This window comes from Passer montanus, unplaced genomic scaffold (assembly GCF_014805655.1).
Source record: "Passer montanus isolate IOZ18808 unplaced genomic scaffold, ASM1480565v1 scaffold26, whole genome shotgun sequence".
Lineage (NCBI taxonomy): Eukaryota > Metazoa > Chordata > Aves > Passeriformes > Passeridae > Passer > Passer montanus.
The window spans coordinates 7,506,845-7,524,525 of record NW_024367261.1 but is presented as its reverse complement, the minus strand read 5'-3'; the positions used below and the strand labels follow the sequence as shown (position 1 = coordinate 7,524,525).

Here is a 17,681-nt window from a genome sequence, read left to right as displayed (position 1 = left end):
AAAAATGAAGTGAATTTATAATAGCAATTTTTGAAACTTTGAGATTTTTAAATAAGGATAAAATGTGTGCTTTTTAGAAAGCTATGAGTCAGACTCTCCACTCAGTTGTATAAACAAAAATTTTAACTCATCACAGAAACATTAACAGAACTGCTTTTTACACCTCTGTGGATTTGAAAAAGTAGAACTTGGCCATTTTTTTTTTCCTAAGAGGAAATATGCCTTTGTGTGTTGACTGGTAAAAATAAGACAAGCTATAAATGTAAAATGTTCATGTCCACTCTACCAATATTTAGATAATAAATATTCTCTTCATTTCAGTAAAATTCAAAGCAATTATATGTGATAATGCAAATTACTTCCTGAATGTGAAGAATATGCAAAGGACTTAATGCAATCTAATTTTTGTCCTATTAAAGTGACAAAATTCAGATTGTATGGGGTTTTCTGCAATCTGATCCAGTGAAAGATAATGCTGCCCATGGCAAGCAAGCTGGACTAAATAATATTTTTACATATCCTTTCTAAAGCCAAACCATTTTGTGATTCCATGACCAAACAGAAGAATGCCTCCCTGTTCTCAGAGTGGATGTTTCAAAATTACAGTGTTCCTTATGAACAGTGTCTACTACAAAATGATAACATTTTATGCCATGTTAGGAGGAATTTTCAGTAAGAATGTCTAAACAGGGAAATAAGAGAGTGAACCAAAATATGAAATGATCAGACATTTTCCTAATGAACAAGTCACACGCATGTTTGACCCACTCTAAGCTATACCACGAATATCTCTACAACTCTGCTGTGGAGATTCAGGCACACCTAGGTCTAGATCCTGGCCTGGAGCATTAAACCGAGGCAGTTCCCAGCCCTGTGTCAGGAGACCTGCCCTGCAGGAAGGACCCATACACCCAAGTCCTGGAACTAATTTCAGATACAGGACCTGAAGCACAGGCTTTTTCTTTATGGTGGCAGTGTTTACCTGCACTGAAACTTAGTGTTTACCATTACAAAGCACTGGAGCTGGGCAGTAGTCCCCTTTGAACAAGCAAGAGCTTGCATGCTATGTTTTGTACACCTTTTCCAAAGTTTCACAAAATTCTGGACTGTCAAAGCATCAAAACCTCATTTTTTTGCCTATTTTCAGTCTCTTCTTCAGGAAGTACAGCATGTGAATCAAAACCTCTCTGCTTTGCCTGCCATTTGTCGATTTTTAATACATCTTAGTGTAGTAAATACTCAGCTTTTCCTTATAATAAAGGCTCTATTTTGAAACATAGGGCTCAAAACTTTCAATACAGTCCCCAAAGAAAATAAGATGAAAGTTTTAAACTAGTATGCATTTGGAAAGCTCTGAGTAGTCAACGCTTTCCATCTGCGATGCATATTCCTATTTTTATTACATTCATTCCACAGAAGAAACACCTACCTTCACTGCATTTCTTTCCCCCAGCTTATCAGCATACGCCCTTGACCATAGTACAAAAAAAACCATTTACCAACACTCTGCAGGTGAAAAACTATTCCTCTGTATAAATTATACATCTTGGGAGCTCAACATTTCTTTCATGCTGAAAACCTATTCAAGCCTTCCCACATCTGTAGGCTAAGTGGTTTGCTCTAGCCAGGGGGGCTGACAATTGCTGATATTTCAAGAAACCTAATCTCTTAATGTTTGGGATCAGACGAAGGGTATGGCCATAAAACAGACAGCTTGAAACAGGACTAATCTCTGGCATATCTGAACCTACAGATGGCAGAGACTCTGAGCTGCCACCAACATAGATTCCAGTCTGCCTGCCCAAGGGTGGTCTAAGCAGAGCGATTGTATCGCACATGGAATTCTCTCACGCCAATAATTCTCTCCTGGGCAAGTAAAGAAAGGATTGGTGCCGGCCTGAATCGAGCATGCACCACTTTCATCAGATGGCAGCAACGCAAGACTGCCAACCAGACAATATTCCTGCTCTGACTGTGCCTAAATTCCTGTGTCTTCATTTCCAGACTGCCAGTTTCCTTAGGTCTGCTACCTCACTGGTGACTCTGTGCCTGATGATTTCCTGACCGGACAACCCGGTGCTGCCTTTCCCAGCTTACAGTCACAGACACATTGTTACTTTTTAAAGACAATGAATATTTTCTCAGGCAAATGCAGCACTGATCAGTGCTGGGACACAGAGCAGAGGCTCAGCTTCCCCATTCAGCCCACTCCATACCATGATACATTAGCGTACAAACCCTTGCCTCTCCTCCAGCAGAGCAATAAGCACTACACTCTTTCATCCTTGTAAAATATGAGCATTTCCACCTCAGCTTAACTTGTCCCTATTCTGTGCTAATTGTAAACATTCTAAAACAAGTTTAAACTTTCAAGGTGGATTTTTGGTTGATTGCAAACTAAACCTATGAGTCAGCACATGCACCCAAAGACCAAAAACAATGATATATGATGTGCAACACAGCCCTCCTGAAGTGGTCCCTGAAACAAGAAAAGAGACCGCCCTGACTGTTTGCAGAGCAGCAGTGTAACCAGAATTAATAAGTTCCAAGAGGGCTGATCTGAGGAGCTCAGAGCCCAAGAGAGGGCCATCCTCCCTGGAACATAGCACATCTGCAAAGCAGGATGTTTTCCAAGCGAAGAGCTGATGTGTTTTTCTGGTGAGGAAGCAGGAGGCGTAAGGATTATGGTTACTTTTGTAGGCCCTGGGAAGGTGGGGGAGGGAGGTCAGGCACATGGGGCACATTCACACAATTATCCAGGCAAAAAAAAAAAAAAAAGCTATTCTGATCCCTCCTTCAGCAGAACAGCAGCAGTGCTGAGCAAGTCATGAATTTATTGCGTGGGAGTTGTTTCAGCTTTCTCAGGGAGCTTTTTCTGCCTACACTGCATACACTGGGTTATGTGTCTGGTGTGTCTTTCATTAACTTATAGAGCCCAAATATAAGAGAAGGCTTATGGGAGCTGGGGAAGTGACAAAGCAAAGCTGATTTCCAGATTGGCATTTCAAAAGTTAAACTGAATTTTTCGAAAGTACTCATCACCATAGACTATTTAATAATAAATTAGCTGAAAGAAAAAAAAAAAAAGTGAGTTAAGGCTATCACTCCCCATTTAACTTGATTTAACAGGTTAAAGGTCAGTTTTTAAATACCCCAAGACAGAAAGACTTTTGTTACTAAAGTTTCAAACACCAGAGCCCATTCTAACTGGCTGAATACTCATACCTATAATTAAAGTGTAGATTACAAGGGGAAAAGCAATACAGAAACCACTGAACAGAAAGTCAACATGATAAAATTAGTTCCATGCTCCTATTAGAAATCCCCTCTAAATATCCTACAGCTGGCTAAGGAGCGCCTAGCTATACACCTGAAAGAATCTAAGTGCAGTGTTTAGATGAAAAAAAGGCCAAAAATACCACAATAACATGTTTATATTTGCCAATTACTGAGTTTTCATTTTAATATCTGTGGTAGAAACATATGCTTGTTCTCAAAAAATTTGTCATTTAAGAAAGCAATTGAAAGTATAAGCCCAAAGACAACACAAAAGAATATGGGAGTGCATCCTGGGGGGCCAAACTGGAAACTGGCCACACAACCACACCACAGACAACCAAGGTTGTGCCTCAAGAAATAAGAAGCTACAACTGATGGCATGCAGGCAGCTTATGGTGAGGAGCAAAGGACTCACTAAGGACTCTGGGACCAACTGGGAGAGGCCACAACATCTGCAGCAGTTCTCACTACCTGCGGCCAATACCAAAGGATGCATCGCTCTTCCTCATTAGCACCATCAAAGCCAGCTTTAAGGACAAGGCTGTAATTTAATTGCTGAATCTGAAATTTTCTACTGTACCTTTCCCAAGCAATTCCACTTTAATAATTTGCTACATGTTAGGATGCCTGAAAGAATTTAGAATCCAAGATTGTCATCAAAAGAACAGTAGGTTGGATCAAAAATCTGGTGCCTGATATAAAGAGAACAATTCTTCCTATTCTGAAGACACAAACTGGAGACACAGAGCAGTTTTCTTTAAAGTTCTGATATTAGACTCTGCTTTTTATGACAGATCAATGCAACTTTAAGACAGTTGTTTCACACTGTGGTGCAGAAGATTAATTTTGATTAATTGTTGAAGGTGAAGTTGGTTGTGATAGAACTTTTGTACTTTTTGACCAAACCCTACATCCTGAGACCTTTAAATCTTAAAAAAACATACAGTACTATTCTCCAACAAGGACTAAGTATTCTCTGGCAATATGAAAAGTTGAGCTTATGCCATGGGCACCTTATTTTTACCTAGCAGCATTACAGTTTATTTTTGCTTTTACCTAGTGCTGCTGTGAAAAGTTGAGCTTATGCCATGGGCACCTTATTTTTACCTAGCAGCATTACGGTTTATTTTTGCTTACTTTTACCTAGTGCTGCTAAAGCAGTGGCTGAACAGCACTCCTGAGCTCCTGTAAGGGACGAGCTTGCAGGTGACAGATGTAAGTTTATAATAAGACTTGAACAAAACTTCTACAGTCCTCTACAAGATCAGAGAGTTGTGATATCACACAGGAGGTTCAGAGTCAGGGAATTCATTTAAAACAACAGTTAGCGGGCAGGAAAGCACAGGGAGCCTCTGCCAGGTCTACTGGCAACTCAGTTCTCACCCTCTCACTGCTGCTGCCCTGCATCTCTTAGAGTGAGGCACTTGTCTGCATCACTGGGAATACAGAACCATTTAGCAGCAGAAACAGATGATTCATGAATGCACGTGAAGCGATATTTCTCATGGAACACAAAAGACCATGAGTAGCCAATTCTAGGACTGAAAAGTTTCTTATATTTCCTTTTAGACATACTCACAATGATTGTCCTTGGCAAAAACCACAGTATTTAAGGCAAAGTGAGCCTGTGACAAAGCCAACAGGAAAGCACATAACTTTTTTTTTTTTTTGAAACACATATTACAAGTCAAGAAGGCAAACCCCATTATTTTCTGTTTAGCAATATCACCACCATGACCAGTAACCTTTACATAAGTTAATAAATAGACATGATATTAGCATCAATTTAAAGGAAAACTCTGGACAATTTATTTCCACAATTTCCATCCCAGGTTTAAATTCCATCCCCTAAGAGATTTGGTCTCTGGTTTAAACTAGTACAGCCGACAGCTTGAGTAGAGCTGATCAAAAAGTTTATTCAAGATTTGTGTTAAACAAACAATTTTCTTGCCAGAAGAGTTTCTGCAAATTTGAGCATTTTCAGCCTTAACTGTGGGATAGGAGGAATGCCCCAAAGGGCTCCCATTCCACAGCACTTGCCTGAATTTCCAAAGCCCTGTCTCACCAGTGACATGGCAAACATTGAAAAACAGGTCTACTCTTTCACCAAGGACTACTTCTTCATTCAGCTGATCACTGATTAGGCAAAATAACTGCATGTTATAATTGTAACAGAGTGTAATGACTGTGCATGATGTAGAGAAAAGAAAGTTCAAGACCCGAAGTTGATACCTCTCACAGAGTCTCATAAGATTCAAAAAGCACTTTTGATGATTTTCACTATTTTTTAACAGCTGCACTGCCTGAGCTGTTCAGAGTTTTAATGTAATAGCTATAATGTATTTTGCCGCTACTTTCTTCTCATTACAGTTTAAATGTCCAAGCATTTATTCATTCAATACCAGAGAGGAAAGAGAAACAAAGAAGAAAAGAGAAGAAAGGTCACTGTCAGGCCAAGATCAAGTCTGGAAAATTTCAGTTTGAGACATGAGCAGTTCAGGAAGTTATAAGCAACTGAAACAATAAAGGAATTATAATTGAAATACTACAAGAATTTTAACTATAGCTCTGTCCATGCTAACCAAGTATTATTTAATGTATTTCAGCAGCATTCAGAAACTCTTCTTGACATGAATGATCTGTGCTTTCAAGATCACTCCCAACCTCCTTGGAAATGCAGAAGAAAGGGATGATTGGTATTGGCCACAGCTGCAGCTGGTGGAGATCAGCACAGCTCCCTCACTTTCAGTTACATCAGTGAGTCACAGGAAAAGCAACAAAAAGGAAACAAACCAAAACTTGTAACAGCAGATGTAGCTTACTTCTGCATTGCTTCCCCCAGCACAGAAGTGATGTCTCCGCCAGCCTCTCACCAGAGCAGATAATTGAACTGTGGCCTGTTCTGATGCCGCCTGCAAGGCTGCGTTTCCCCAGGTGAAGAGAACTGGATGTGCAAATCCCAAGTTCAGTGGTTTTGTTCCCATCTCATCTGAGCATATTGCCATCATGTCCTTGCCCTGCTCCTGACAGGAGGGCCATGAATGGAATAAAGCCTAATCAAAATTATCCCTTCTCTCCAAAACAGATTTATAATTGTGTGCAGAATAAATGTGCCTTTATTTTTCCCTTCACTGCTCCAAACACAGAATCTAGAAAGGCATCCTATAATTGCTGAATTCCTATTGAGATAATCCTAGAATGATCATTTTTCCAAACAGTGCTCTGCTAAAAATTTCAGACATCAATGAAAATTCTGCATGCCACCTCAGGCATTTAACTGTCTACACCTACTAAACAAAAAAAAAAAAAAAAATGCAAACAACATTTCAAATTCAATCTACTTGACTCCAATTAAGAGTAATTGGAAAAGAGCAATTGCGTGGAGTTTCTAGTGCAATGCACTAGAGAAACTGCCACCAGTATCTTCACTTCTTTCCAAACACTGTGATACTGTGTTTCAGTCAAAAACTAGATCATAAAACTTCTCTATTGGAAAGCGTTTATAGCTGTTTGGACAGGATTATTCTGTTCAAGAGGTTATAATAATAAAGGAAACTTGCAAGAATACTTTTTCCAAACTCTTGGTACGTCAATGCCAGTTTGGGAAATTGGCTCATTATTTATCCTCGTTTGGCTCCTCCAATCTCAATTTCTTGTTTGTTTTGACCTCCTTCTGGACAAATATAAAACTTACTCTTTCATCTAATTAACAGGAGGGGGCCTATTAAAAAAAAATCTCTCATTTATTCTAGTTCCAGAATCAGTTTTACAAAAACATTGTCAGAGTTTCAAGAAGCATTCAGATGTTAAGAGTCCTGCCAAAGTTTACAATCTAGTTATATCCTGCTACATAAAAAAAAGAATATTTAAAAAAAAGCAACCCCCCCCAACCTGCTCTGTTTTTACAATTTTATACAAATCTCTGGTAAGAAACAATCCACCTCCACATATTCACATGAACCCAGAGGATCTGTGGATAAGCCTTATTCTCCTTAGTCTAATCAAATTGTCCAATTCACTTTCTCCATTTCCAAACTCTCAACACATTTTTCTCAGCCACTCCTCCCTGTTTTCCTGTTGTACAAGAAAACAAATCAGATTTTCCCTTCTCCCCATCACATCTCCCTTTTGAAAGCTTAAATCATCGAGCAAACAGTTCACCCACAGTTGTAGTATCAGAAAGCTTTTTCCTTCTTTCGGTTCCCCATTAAATACCTGGTCATTTTGTACCACAAGCAAGTTCACTGTCCATCAGCCTCACAACAGGAATTCAGGGGAAACCTTTGCCCATTTTCTGGGGCTTGAGGAACAAAGTGCCCAACAGTTTCCTCTAAGTGATCAAGCTGGCTTTGTAGTTTTTTACATGTTTTTCCATGAGTCATAAGAATGCACACAGTGGAGTCATCCTCAAATGAAATAGCCTTAAATGATGTTACATCCAATTTGCCCTGTATCTCATAAGGATTTAGCCCCAAATATGGACACAGAAGGGAAAATAAGGGCACTTGGGATAGAAAAAAGTGTACAACATTCATCTGGTTCTGTAATCACTTATTAAGTCCAAGATCTCCACTGTTTTTAATAAAAACAAAAATCAAGAGCAAAAATAACCCAAACTTTTATCCAGCTGCAGAAATTCTGTCTCCCAAATATTCTCTGCCAAGAAGAAGAATCAGAATAATTAAATTATTCTCCTTCAGCTGGCTCTAAGATTTTAGCTAAGAGCGTTTTAGTTTCTGCTTGCTTTTACAGATTTTGAAATGCCTTTACATGGAAAAGTGTTTTATTCTGAATTCTGTAGTTAGCACATTCACAGTCTCAAATTTTACATTTTCAGAGAGGCCCACCTTCAGCCTTTTCCTGTTCAACAATCCTACCAAAATAGTTAACATCATATATATTGCATAGTGTTTTTCAGAGACTCCGTCTAAGCAAGTCAGGTAGATTTATGCAATATTCACACTTTCTTCCATATCCTTGACACATCAGGTGTACATGAACAGTCAGGTACTCAGTGCAATGATTTTGCTGCAAAGGCATTATTGGACAATTCCTCTTGTTTTTTAGTACATCTAAAGTTTCTGTGAACCCATTTAAAACCCAAAATGTTTTAAATGTGCAAAAAAAAAGGACAAGAAAAAATATAGTTCAGTTCTGATTAATGGTGCTATATTTTAATGTCTTGCTGGGAGGCTCAACCCATTGAGTATGTATCCTCAGGATATTTTAAATTTATGGTAGTTTCTTCCAAACCATTTTGAATCCTGTCAGGAAAAAAAAATGGCAGGATGACTGCTTAACAGATGACATAGCATCTTCTCTGTAGCTTTCTATAACTGTAGGAGGTACAGAACATAAACCCCAAATTCCCATTAAAATCACGGGAAATAAACTAAAAGATGAAAGCAAGACAGGTCCAAGCAGCTGCCTCAAACTTTTTCATTAGGAAGGCCCTAGCAGTGGGAGGGACACAGAAAGCCCCCAGCTTTATTTCACTTCAAGGAGATTTTAGTCCAGCTGCTTTTTAAACTCTCTTTAAAGCTTTGCACCAATCATCTTTTCCTACCACCCCAATGGTGAGCATAAAAGGCTCAACTCAACTGCTGAGTCTCCTGGCATATCAATCTAGTCCCCAGGTTAAATGAAATTAGCAAGTAGGAGGTGTAAAACTAACTTCAGGGACTACTTGCTTCCTCCCTCCTGAAAATTCAGATAGGGTATCCAGAACCCTAACAAAGTGGCAGAGTCTAAAAATCCACCTGGGATCAAATCATAACCCCACAAATCCACAGAAAGGGAAAGCATAGCTAAGAGTACTCATCAAAGAAGCCAGCACTGACCCAGATGTCCATCTGTGGAGCATGAGAGGTTGATCTGGGAAGCAATCACATGCTCCACTCCCCTCCCTTGGCACCAGCCATCAGTCACTCCATGGGAGAGGAGGCTGCTATGCCTTCCTTAAATCTCTATGCCTAACCTGGTCCTTGATCCACAGATACTTACATTTTTATGTGTTTTCTATATTTATGCTCTTGCACCCTACAAGTTGGAAAATAAAGTAAACTCCAGGGTCTTTCCTTTGTATATTCTGTGTCCTTGCCTTAAGACAACTCTTTATCACTTCTGGCTCCAACCTGAACACCATGCAGTCTCCACCACGTCTGTCTTCAGAATGCTCTCACAAAGGAAGAGGAGACAAGGGGCAAAGATACCAAACTCCACGTGTGACTCAAAACAGCACTTACACATAAGGCCAAGCCTTTCACTGCAGCTGAAATGTGCACTCAGCAGTACCCACCTTCACTTTGGAGCACTGGCTGCCTGGCAGCCCCACCCTGCCAGCACAGCAAGGTGATCCTCAGGCGCACAGAAAGGTCAATACAGCCCTGGGCATATCAGAGTTGTGCAAAAAAAAGTACTCTGGACTCACTATTTTCTCTACCAGAGAAAAACACTGCAAGCATATTGGTACATAGGCACTTAGTTCCCACTGATATGGAAATTAAAGATTTTGTCCATGTTTTCTCACGGAGCTTGTGGCACAGCAAGCATTAAATCAATATCAACTTTTGCTTGCCTTTGTGCAGGCTTTAACAGGCTTACATTAACTTCCAAGGATATCAAAAACTTGACAACTATATCCTGAATTGGCACAGCCTTAAAGAATGAGTTAAGTTACCCAAACCACACAAGAAATGCTGAAATCATTCTTGCATTCAGACCTATAGTTGTAACCACTAATGTGAACTACAATTCTTATGGAAATTTATACAGTAGCAAGGGTAAAGACTGTAACAGCAGCAGCATCTGTTACCAGGGTTACCAAATCTAGAAGGAAAACAAAAACCTGCTGACACTGATTTACAGAGAGATATATGTAAACATTCATGTAGACAAGAGATTTATATTTTATAGTCAGTGAATTTTGGTGGTGTAACATTAAATACTGCTGCTATTGAAGCTAAACCAAAACAATGTGAGGAAAGTTAATGAACAGCCACACCAAATGACATATATCTGATTTCTTACCTGGAGTGTGTTCTGTTCATCCATCCCTCATTACTGCTCTCCCAGGGCAATGCCTCAGCAACCACATAAAAAGATCTGGTAAACTCCTAAAAGTTTAAAAAGAAATATCATGTTACACAATATAAAAGCCACCAAATTCATTGCAAATAGAAAAATAATATTTCAGACTTCAGTGTGACACTGAATTTGCAAGGGTTTTTTTTAGTTCTGGTGATTTAGACTTTCTCCATGCGTTCAAAGTTGTGATACGTTTTGCTAAGGCAGAATCAGAGCCACAAGTAACACAATTACTTACAAGACTAATTATAGATAGAAAAAACTCAACATGACATGTAAAAATAGAAGAATCAAAAGAGAAACAGTAGTCCGCAGTCAGTTTGATGATTTGGAGCCTATGCTGCATCTACGTATCCACTTGTTGATACTAATTCATAGTAGTTCTACAGAAGTTTTTCAGTTCTCACAGAAAAAGAAATAACATTTCCAAATTATGGTTGCATTTTATAGAAAGAATGACTTATAGTAAATGTGAAATATACCTTTCCTTAATATTTTTACTTTTCAGTTGGAAAGCTCTGTGTTTAAGTGTCCAGGTACAAAAAATACTTATTCTGGACACAGCTATGTTTAGTGCTGCATTTTGACTTTAGAGCCACAACATGAGTACATTAAAAAGCTCTGCAACTTACATCAGTTAAATTGTATCTCTGCAAAGTCTTCTTTTTACAAATCAGATACCAAATAGGAAAAAATGTGCACTGCTAGTGTTACATGTGTCTACTTGATTAACCGAGTAATGATGCAGTCGGGAAATTCACCTTTCAGATTTCACATATTGCAGTTAACTCCCATGTCTGCAAGCAGAGCACCATAAACTGCATGGGTAAAACATGTTTTCTAGGGCACAGGAAAAGTCCTTCTTCATAACAGCACACAGGTGGGTCTGCTCTTACATAAGACAGCATATTTTATTGTAAGCTACATCTATAACACACATCTCCTCCCTGCTGCATGCTATAAAACTATCTCCATCTGATCTAAGGGGCACAATGCAATCTTCACATAGGTCCCACTCAATTTCCAGCAATCTGCACCACACAGAAGAACATTCTGATTTCTGCTGCTTCAGTGCAGTCCAGCTGCCTACTCCAGTAAGTCAGGCTTAGCAAAGCATCACTCAGGATAGGGCTACAACTGTGTTTGCCTGTACTTCATTTACAAAGAGACAAAGCAAAGAAAATCCACAAGCAGAAACCCATCTCACCATCTACAAAACTTGAAATGCTTTATCTAATATTAGCTTTTCTATTTTATGTCTTTTCACATCACCCCAATTTTACATAACTGTCTAAAAGCCTAGAGAACCTCACCCCCTATTATGCAGCAGAGGCTTCAGCATATCTCTGTGTTAAGAAATAAAATACAGCAGGATCAGGTGATATTCTTATTTCATTAGTGACTCCTCCAATATTTGTTCTGTTTACAAATTAAATCAATAAATCAATCATATAAGTGTAAGTTAGCCTTATCCAGCATGCATCTCATAAACTTGGTGTACCTTCAAGCTATTCCGTAGCAGCGGGAGACCCTAAATTACAGTTCTCTATTCACATTTAAATCCCACTGGTGTGAATTCAACAATGAGCCAATGAAGACCTAACATATACGGAGACACATAACAGTTGTACCATTACCTGCAGTGGCTTTGATCTATAATTTTCGTCTTATAACACTAAGGTCCTGAAAATCCAGCCAAAATATCAGCCAACTTTTCCCAAAAAACATGCTATTAAAACTCAGGTATCTTCCAACAGAATCTCTGCAATTTCTCTGCAAGGAGACCCAACATCACTGAAGAATGTAGGAAAAACAGAAACCTCCCTAAAGCACAAGCTGCCTACCTGAACTTAAGGCATTAAAAAAAAATAAAGACAAAATTGGTTGATAGAAGAATATACGTAATTTATTTAACTGCAATTCCTAACTTTAGAGGATAATTGCCACTTGTGACTAATTAAAGCCATATTAAGTATTAAACAAGAGACCATCAAAAACATTCAGCTCAAAGAGTTCTGGAGCAGGGGTATAGTGAAGAACAAAAGTTCATGTGAAATTCTATTCAGACTGTGGCTCCAGTTCATCCCTATGAACTGTTGATGGTCTCTACAGTTTCAGAAGGTGGTCCACAAAATAATCATGAAGAGAGAAAAAAAACAAAACCACATTTCCGAGCAAGCAACAAAACTGGGGAAAAATAAAATGAGTAGGTCACCAGTCAAAGCTGAGTGTGATTCTCATCTGGTCACAAATGAGGAACATTGTTGAAACAAAGCACAATGTTATCTATACATTTTTCTTTTATCTGGAAAAAGCAAAAGTATTAGGTTACCTACTGATGAAAGACAGATTGATGAATACTTGCACAAGTTATATTTCTTTGAAAATATATACTAGGCACACAAAAATGCCTCATAGGGGCAAAATCTTTGAAGCAAAAATAAGGAACACAAAAGCACATGACAGAACCCAGAATGCTTTCCAGCCCTTGGTGTCAAATGTGGGCCCAAGCAGAACCTCAGGCCAATTTTGGGCAGACCAGCCTTCATGCCTTGGCTTCAACACCAGGAGCTCCCAGCAGGGAACCCAGATGGGCACTGTGGCATTTTAGACAGGGGATCACAATGGTCACCAACCTACCAACCAGGACTTGTTCACCAACTCCAAAGCCCAAATAAAGCAGAAGACAAAGCTAATATCAAGATTTAACCTTTAAATTAGACAGCTTTCATCTGTTTGATCTCTTAAGCTAATCAGGGCAGTCACATTAGTCAATTCAAATTACCTGACTTCCTTCCCAAGGAAATGGATGCAAGTATTGCTTTGTCTACTCAGGCAATAGTGCTGCCTGAGGCTAGCAATTCTAAAATGCTGGGGAAGAGAGTCAAGATCACTAAAACCAAAATCCTTCCACCCTCTCCTTGAGGAGAGAGGAGCCCTGAGGGATCATACTATTGTCCTGAGCAGTGGTTTGGCCCTCTGCACCACTTGCTTGAGTGGAAAGCTGGCTGGTGATGACTTGTACCAGTCATCACCAGCCAGCTGAGATATTACTGAGTGAGGAAGCCCCTGCCAGCAGCCCCTCTGCTCTCCCCCATTCCTGAGCAGAGGTGCTGCTGGGAGATGAGACAATGAGGTCTATTTATGTAACTGAAGAGAGTCGGTCATCCTAGAATTCCTCCTTTTCTGCCAGGAACCATTAAAAGCTGTTTGTGCTAGCTGTGGAAATCAGTTGTGCTCTTCTGGAGCAATCAGATATATCCTGTGGGTATTGCTGGCTGCCAGGCTGAGTTCCAGCATCTCTGTCTACATGATACCCCCTCTTCCTTCACACCAAGCAAAGTTTTGTGGCAGAAGATCGTGTGAAATGCATCAGAAAACATTGTTTCTTTCATAAATACTATCAATGCTTCTCATAAGAGCTACACTAGGAATTATTTTACAAGAAAAAGATCATTTGTAGGCCAGGGACAAAAGCACTACCATGAACTAGGTCAATCCCATCATTTGTTACTGTTCAAAAGTACAATAACAGCGGGAAGAGAAGGTCAGGGTGGAATAATCATTTGTTAACAATTTTAATAGTGAAGCTTTATTGGTTTTCCCTATGGATTCTCCTAGTTATTATAGTGAAATTAAGTGTTTTTCCTCCAAGTGAACTCTTGTTAATCCTTTTATTTAGGTTCAGAGCTACAGTACATGACCCTGCAAGAACATTCATCTACAGTCACAGCTGGAGCTGCAGACTCACTGGCTTGAAGGAATTAATTTCTTTGCAAGGCGGAAGCAACTGAAAAGCCAAAGGCTTATCTACAGGAAAATCTGAATTTCACCAACTTGTACAAAGAACAGGACAAACCAAAAATCTATAATCAGACACCTCATTAAAGAGCAGATGAGAAAAAACTCTGGCACATTAGAATGATGCAGTTTGGGAGGGAGAAATATTTTAATGGTTTAAAAAAAAAATCTGAATTTTATAATCAGATTAAAATTTACTCCAATGAACTACCACCAAGAGGTCATTCAGACTTCACAGTGCTTAATCCCAGACACCTAGGCTTTCTATTATCTCATACCTTTGACAGTAACTTATTCATTTGCAAGACTTATCTGAAGCCAGTTACAATATAACCAAGTGAAAAGCCTGTTCTTGCTTCACCTTGGTTGTCAATTTCTCAGTCCACTTTCTCCCATGTAAGTAAATAACAATAGAGGCGGAAAGAATGTTGGAAAGTCAGATTGTTTGACTGGGCATAATGGAAGATATTATCACCAAAAAAATTACTACAAAGTAGAACCTTGGCCATCAGGTCACCAAGTGGAGATATTGAAACAGATCATGAGCAGGTAGAACTTTAAACATAAGTGACAACCTGCAATTCCAATCTAAAATCTGGATTTTCTTCTTTTGATGCTATCCAAGAAAGTACTGCAAAAGCAGTTTTTAATAGTTTAATTTTCTCAATATAAATAAAATGAAAAGAATGTTCATAAAGCAGTGTTCACTTCTTACAAGAAGCCTTAGATAAGTATTCACCAGATGCATCACACTCCTGTTTTATACAGAATGCAGTGAGACATTGTTAACTTGATCATGCATGAGTACAGTCAGCACCTTTCTAATTATATGAAAGTTTGACCCATTAAACTGATCAGAAATATTTGTATACCCACAAGCATTCACGGCAATTTATTTTGAGCATATTGCACTGAAATATTTACTTAAGCTTTCTGAAGCTGAGCATCCCTGACACTTTTGAGACCTCAATATCTTGAATTTTTCAAATCATTGCTTTCCTAATCAAGGAATAAAGAGACATAAAAGCTTCATTTAATGAAAATAATTTAGAAGCAAATTTTTTTTGAGGAGAATCTAAGCACAGAGAACCCAGAATACTTTTAATCCTTGCCCATATTTTAAGTATTGAACTTGGTTACAATAGATTTTCAGCACATTCTCTCTGAGAAAATATTACAACCACACTGAAATTCTTAAAAGCTTATGAGCAGGTCTTTACTAGAATTTTTAAATAAGTAGTAGCTGCCAATTAAAAGAAGAAAAAAATTTCAATTAAATTGATTTAGATATAGGGTTCTTATCAGTATGAAGTGAAAATATATTTAGTTAAATCACACCAATGATGGAGCATTCTCATTACACATTTATTTTATCCTACTAGTGCATTTAGCATAGCCGCCCTCAGCAGTGTGTTCTCAAAGAGACACTACTTAGGTGCTTCAGGTCAGACTTCCCTGATTAAAATGATCACATTTTCATAGGGCATCCACTAAGGAATCCACATACAGGAAAGAGCAAGTGCTGTGCAGCCTTTGGAGGTTTCCCTGCTGCTCTCTTCTTGGATGAGGAGGACAAGATTTCAGCAGTAAAGGCCAAAGGGAACACTGAGGCCCTCCATACCAGTGCTGGAGGGTGGGCTGGAGCTGCCAAAGTTCCACAGATCCTTCCTCCCACTAAACAAAGGGATCCCTTCTAAGCACTACTTGCTAAACAGCTCATTCCTTAAGAGATAGCTATCAATATAAATACATATTGCACTAACATTTCTACGCACGTAGCAATCACCAGCTGACAAAGAATGATGCAGTTATGCTGTTCTGATGTTTTTCCTCTTCTGGTGTTTCTTAATAGCACTGATTCCCCCAGTGGAAGAAAATCCCCGAGCAGGAGCCATCGGGTTACACAGATTAGAGTGGCCTTTGAAGATGGGCTGTTCTAACAGCACTCCCAAGTTAATAAGGATGTGAGCAAAGAAACCAGAGCCTGACACAGAAATATTAAGGATCTCCAGCAGTAACCTGGCTGACCTAGTGGCAGCACATTGTCAAACAGCCAAATTCAATCATCGTTTCTTTCCTAAGTACCAAAATAACAAGCAGCCTTCAAGTTAAAAGCTGACTTAATTCACTTACAAAAGTCATCATAAGCTATAATGGCACCACCTCCCCCTCATTTTTAATTTTGTTCTTTTCATTATCATTATCCCAGGTGGCTTCCAGGAAGTCCCTTGCAAACTACTCACTATTATGAAGATGGCCTATTTTAATCACAGTCCCTTGACAAGAGCAGCTAATTATCTAACTTTTCTGTCTGAACTACCAGATGGCTTTAGTTCTATACTTAACTTTTAGTTTTCAGTAACTGGTGATATTTGCACATTAGAAAATGTCAGGGATTACACAGAACAGAAATAACAGCAGTACCAACATCAGTACCTCAGACACAGGCAGGATAGAAACATATGTATCTACTGCATTCTTCCACTAAAATAATGAAGATACTTGAGATGGCAAGCATCTGTCACATTTTCTTTTCTTATGGGATTTCCCAAAGGTGTGCCAGTAGGTTTTTGTTGTTATTATGTTGTTTGTGTTTTTTTGTCTTTAAACAACATTAGCATCCATTTCAATGAAAGCAAGGGGGAGCTTCCATGTTGTTCCCACCAACCCCTTTTGCAGTTTCCCAGTTGTCCTCCTCCTGAGATCCCACTTTTGGCTGCACCTACTTGCCTGAGACAGCAGGAAGCATGCCCACGCTGCATGCTGTGCCCAGCACACCTCGGAACTGAGCATCCAGAAAGCATCTAAGTATGGTGTCCCACAGGACTACACAAACACCCAAATTCAGGGGAATGGTATTGCAAGATTGTCGTTACTGACAGTGCAATTAGCAAGTACAGTTTTCACGTGCCTGCCAAAATGTGTACCAAAGCAGGCAGATATCCGCTGGTTCCAAAACCTGGATTTCAGGCAGGGTTTGAGAGCATCCCTATCCATGGCATGGTGCAGTGAAGACATAAAACAGGGAGGGAATCTGGCCTGAGTGCATTGAGGCAGTATTTATCCCTGGTGTGCATAAGGAAAATACAGCTGACTCTGAGAAAAGACAGTGAGATCAACCAACAGCAAGATAAGGCCAAAGATAGCCAAGTGAAGGAGTTTCATGCATAGGACACTATCGCAGGAGTGCAAAACCCACTGGATATTAACCACAGCAAACATGTCCCTTATGAGTCATGCTCATAAAAATACAAGCAATTTCCTTTTATATTCCTCTCACTATACTTAAAACCTAGAGCTTATTACATACACCTATTCTGCACTGCCAATTTTTTTTTCCAAAATACAGCAGCAATGCAAACATTGGTTTGGGTTTTTTTCCTATTGGTTACAATTTGTGTGACTACCTGTAGCCACTCAGTGATGTTGCAACATTCACTGCAAAATAATTGAAGAACCCAGACTTGAGAAAATTCCGATGACTCTGACAACACAGAGAAGTTTTAACTTGTTTT

The 17,681-nt window shown here is 39.2% G+C and overlaps 1 long non-coding RNA gene across 3 annotated transcripts in view; it reads right to left on the bottom strand.

The window, feature by feature from the left end:
- LOC120503574 overlaps positions 1 to 17,681 on the bottom strand; it is a 192,276-nt gene that overhangs the window by 101,868 nt on the left and 72,727 nt on the right. For all 3 annotated transcript variants that reach the window (XR_005627787.1, XR_005627786.1, XR_005627785.1), the window contains exon 3: positions 10,309 to 10,394. This is a non-coding gene — a long non-coding RNA (uncharacterized LOC120503574). The remainder of the gene's footprint in view (positions 1 to 10,308; positions 10,395 to 17,681) is intronic.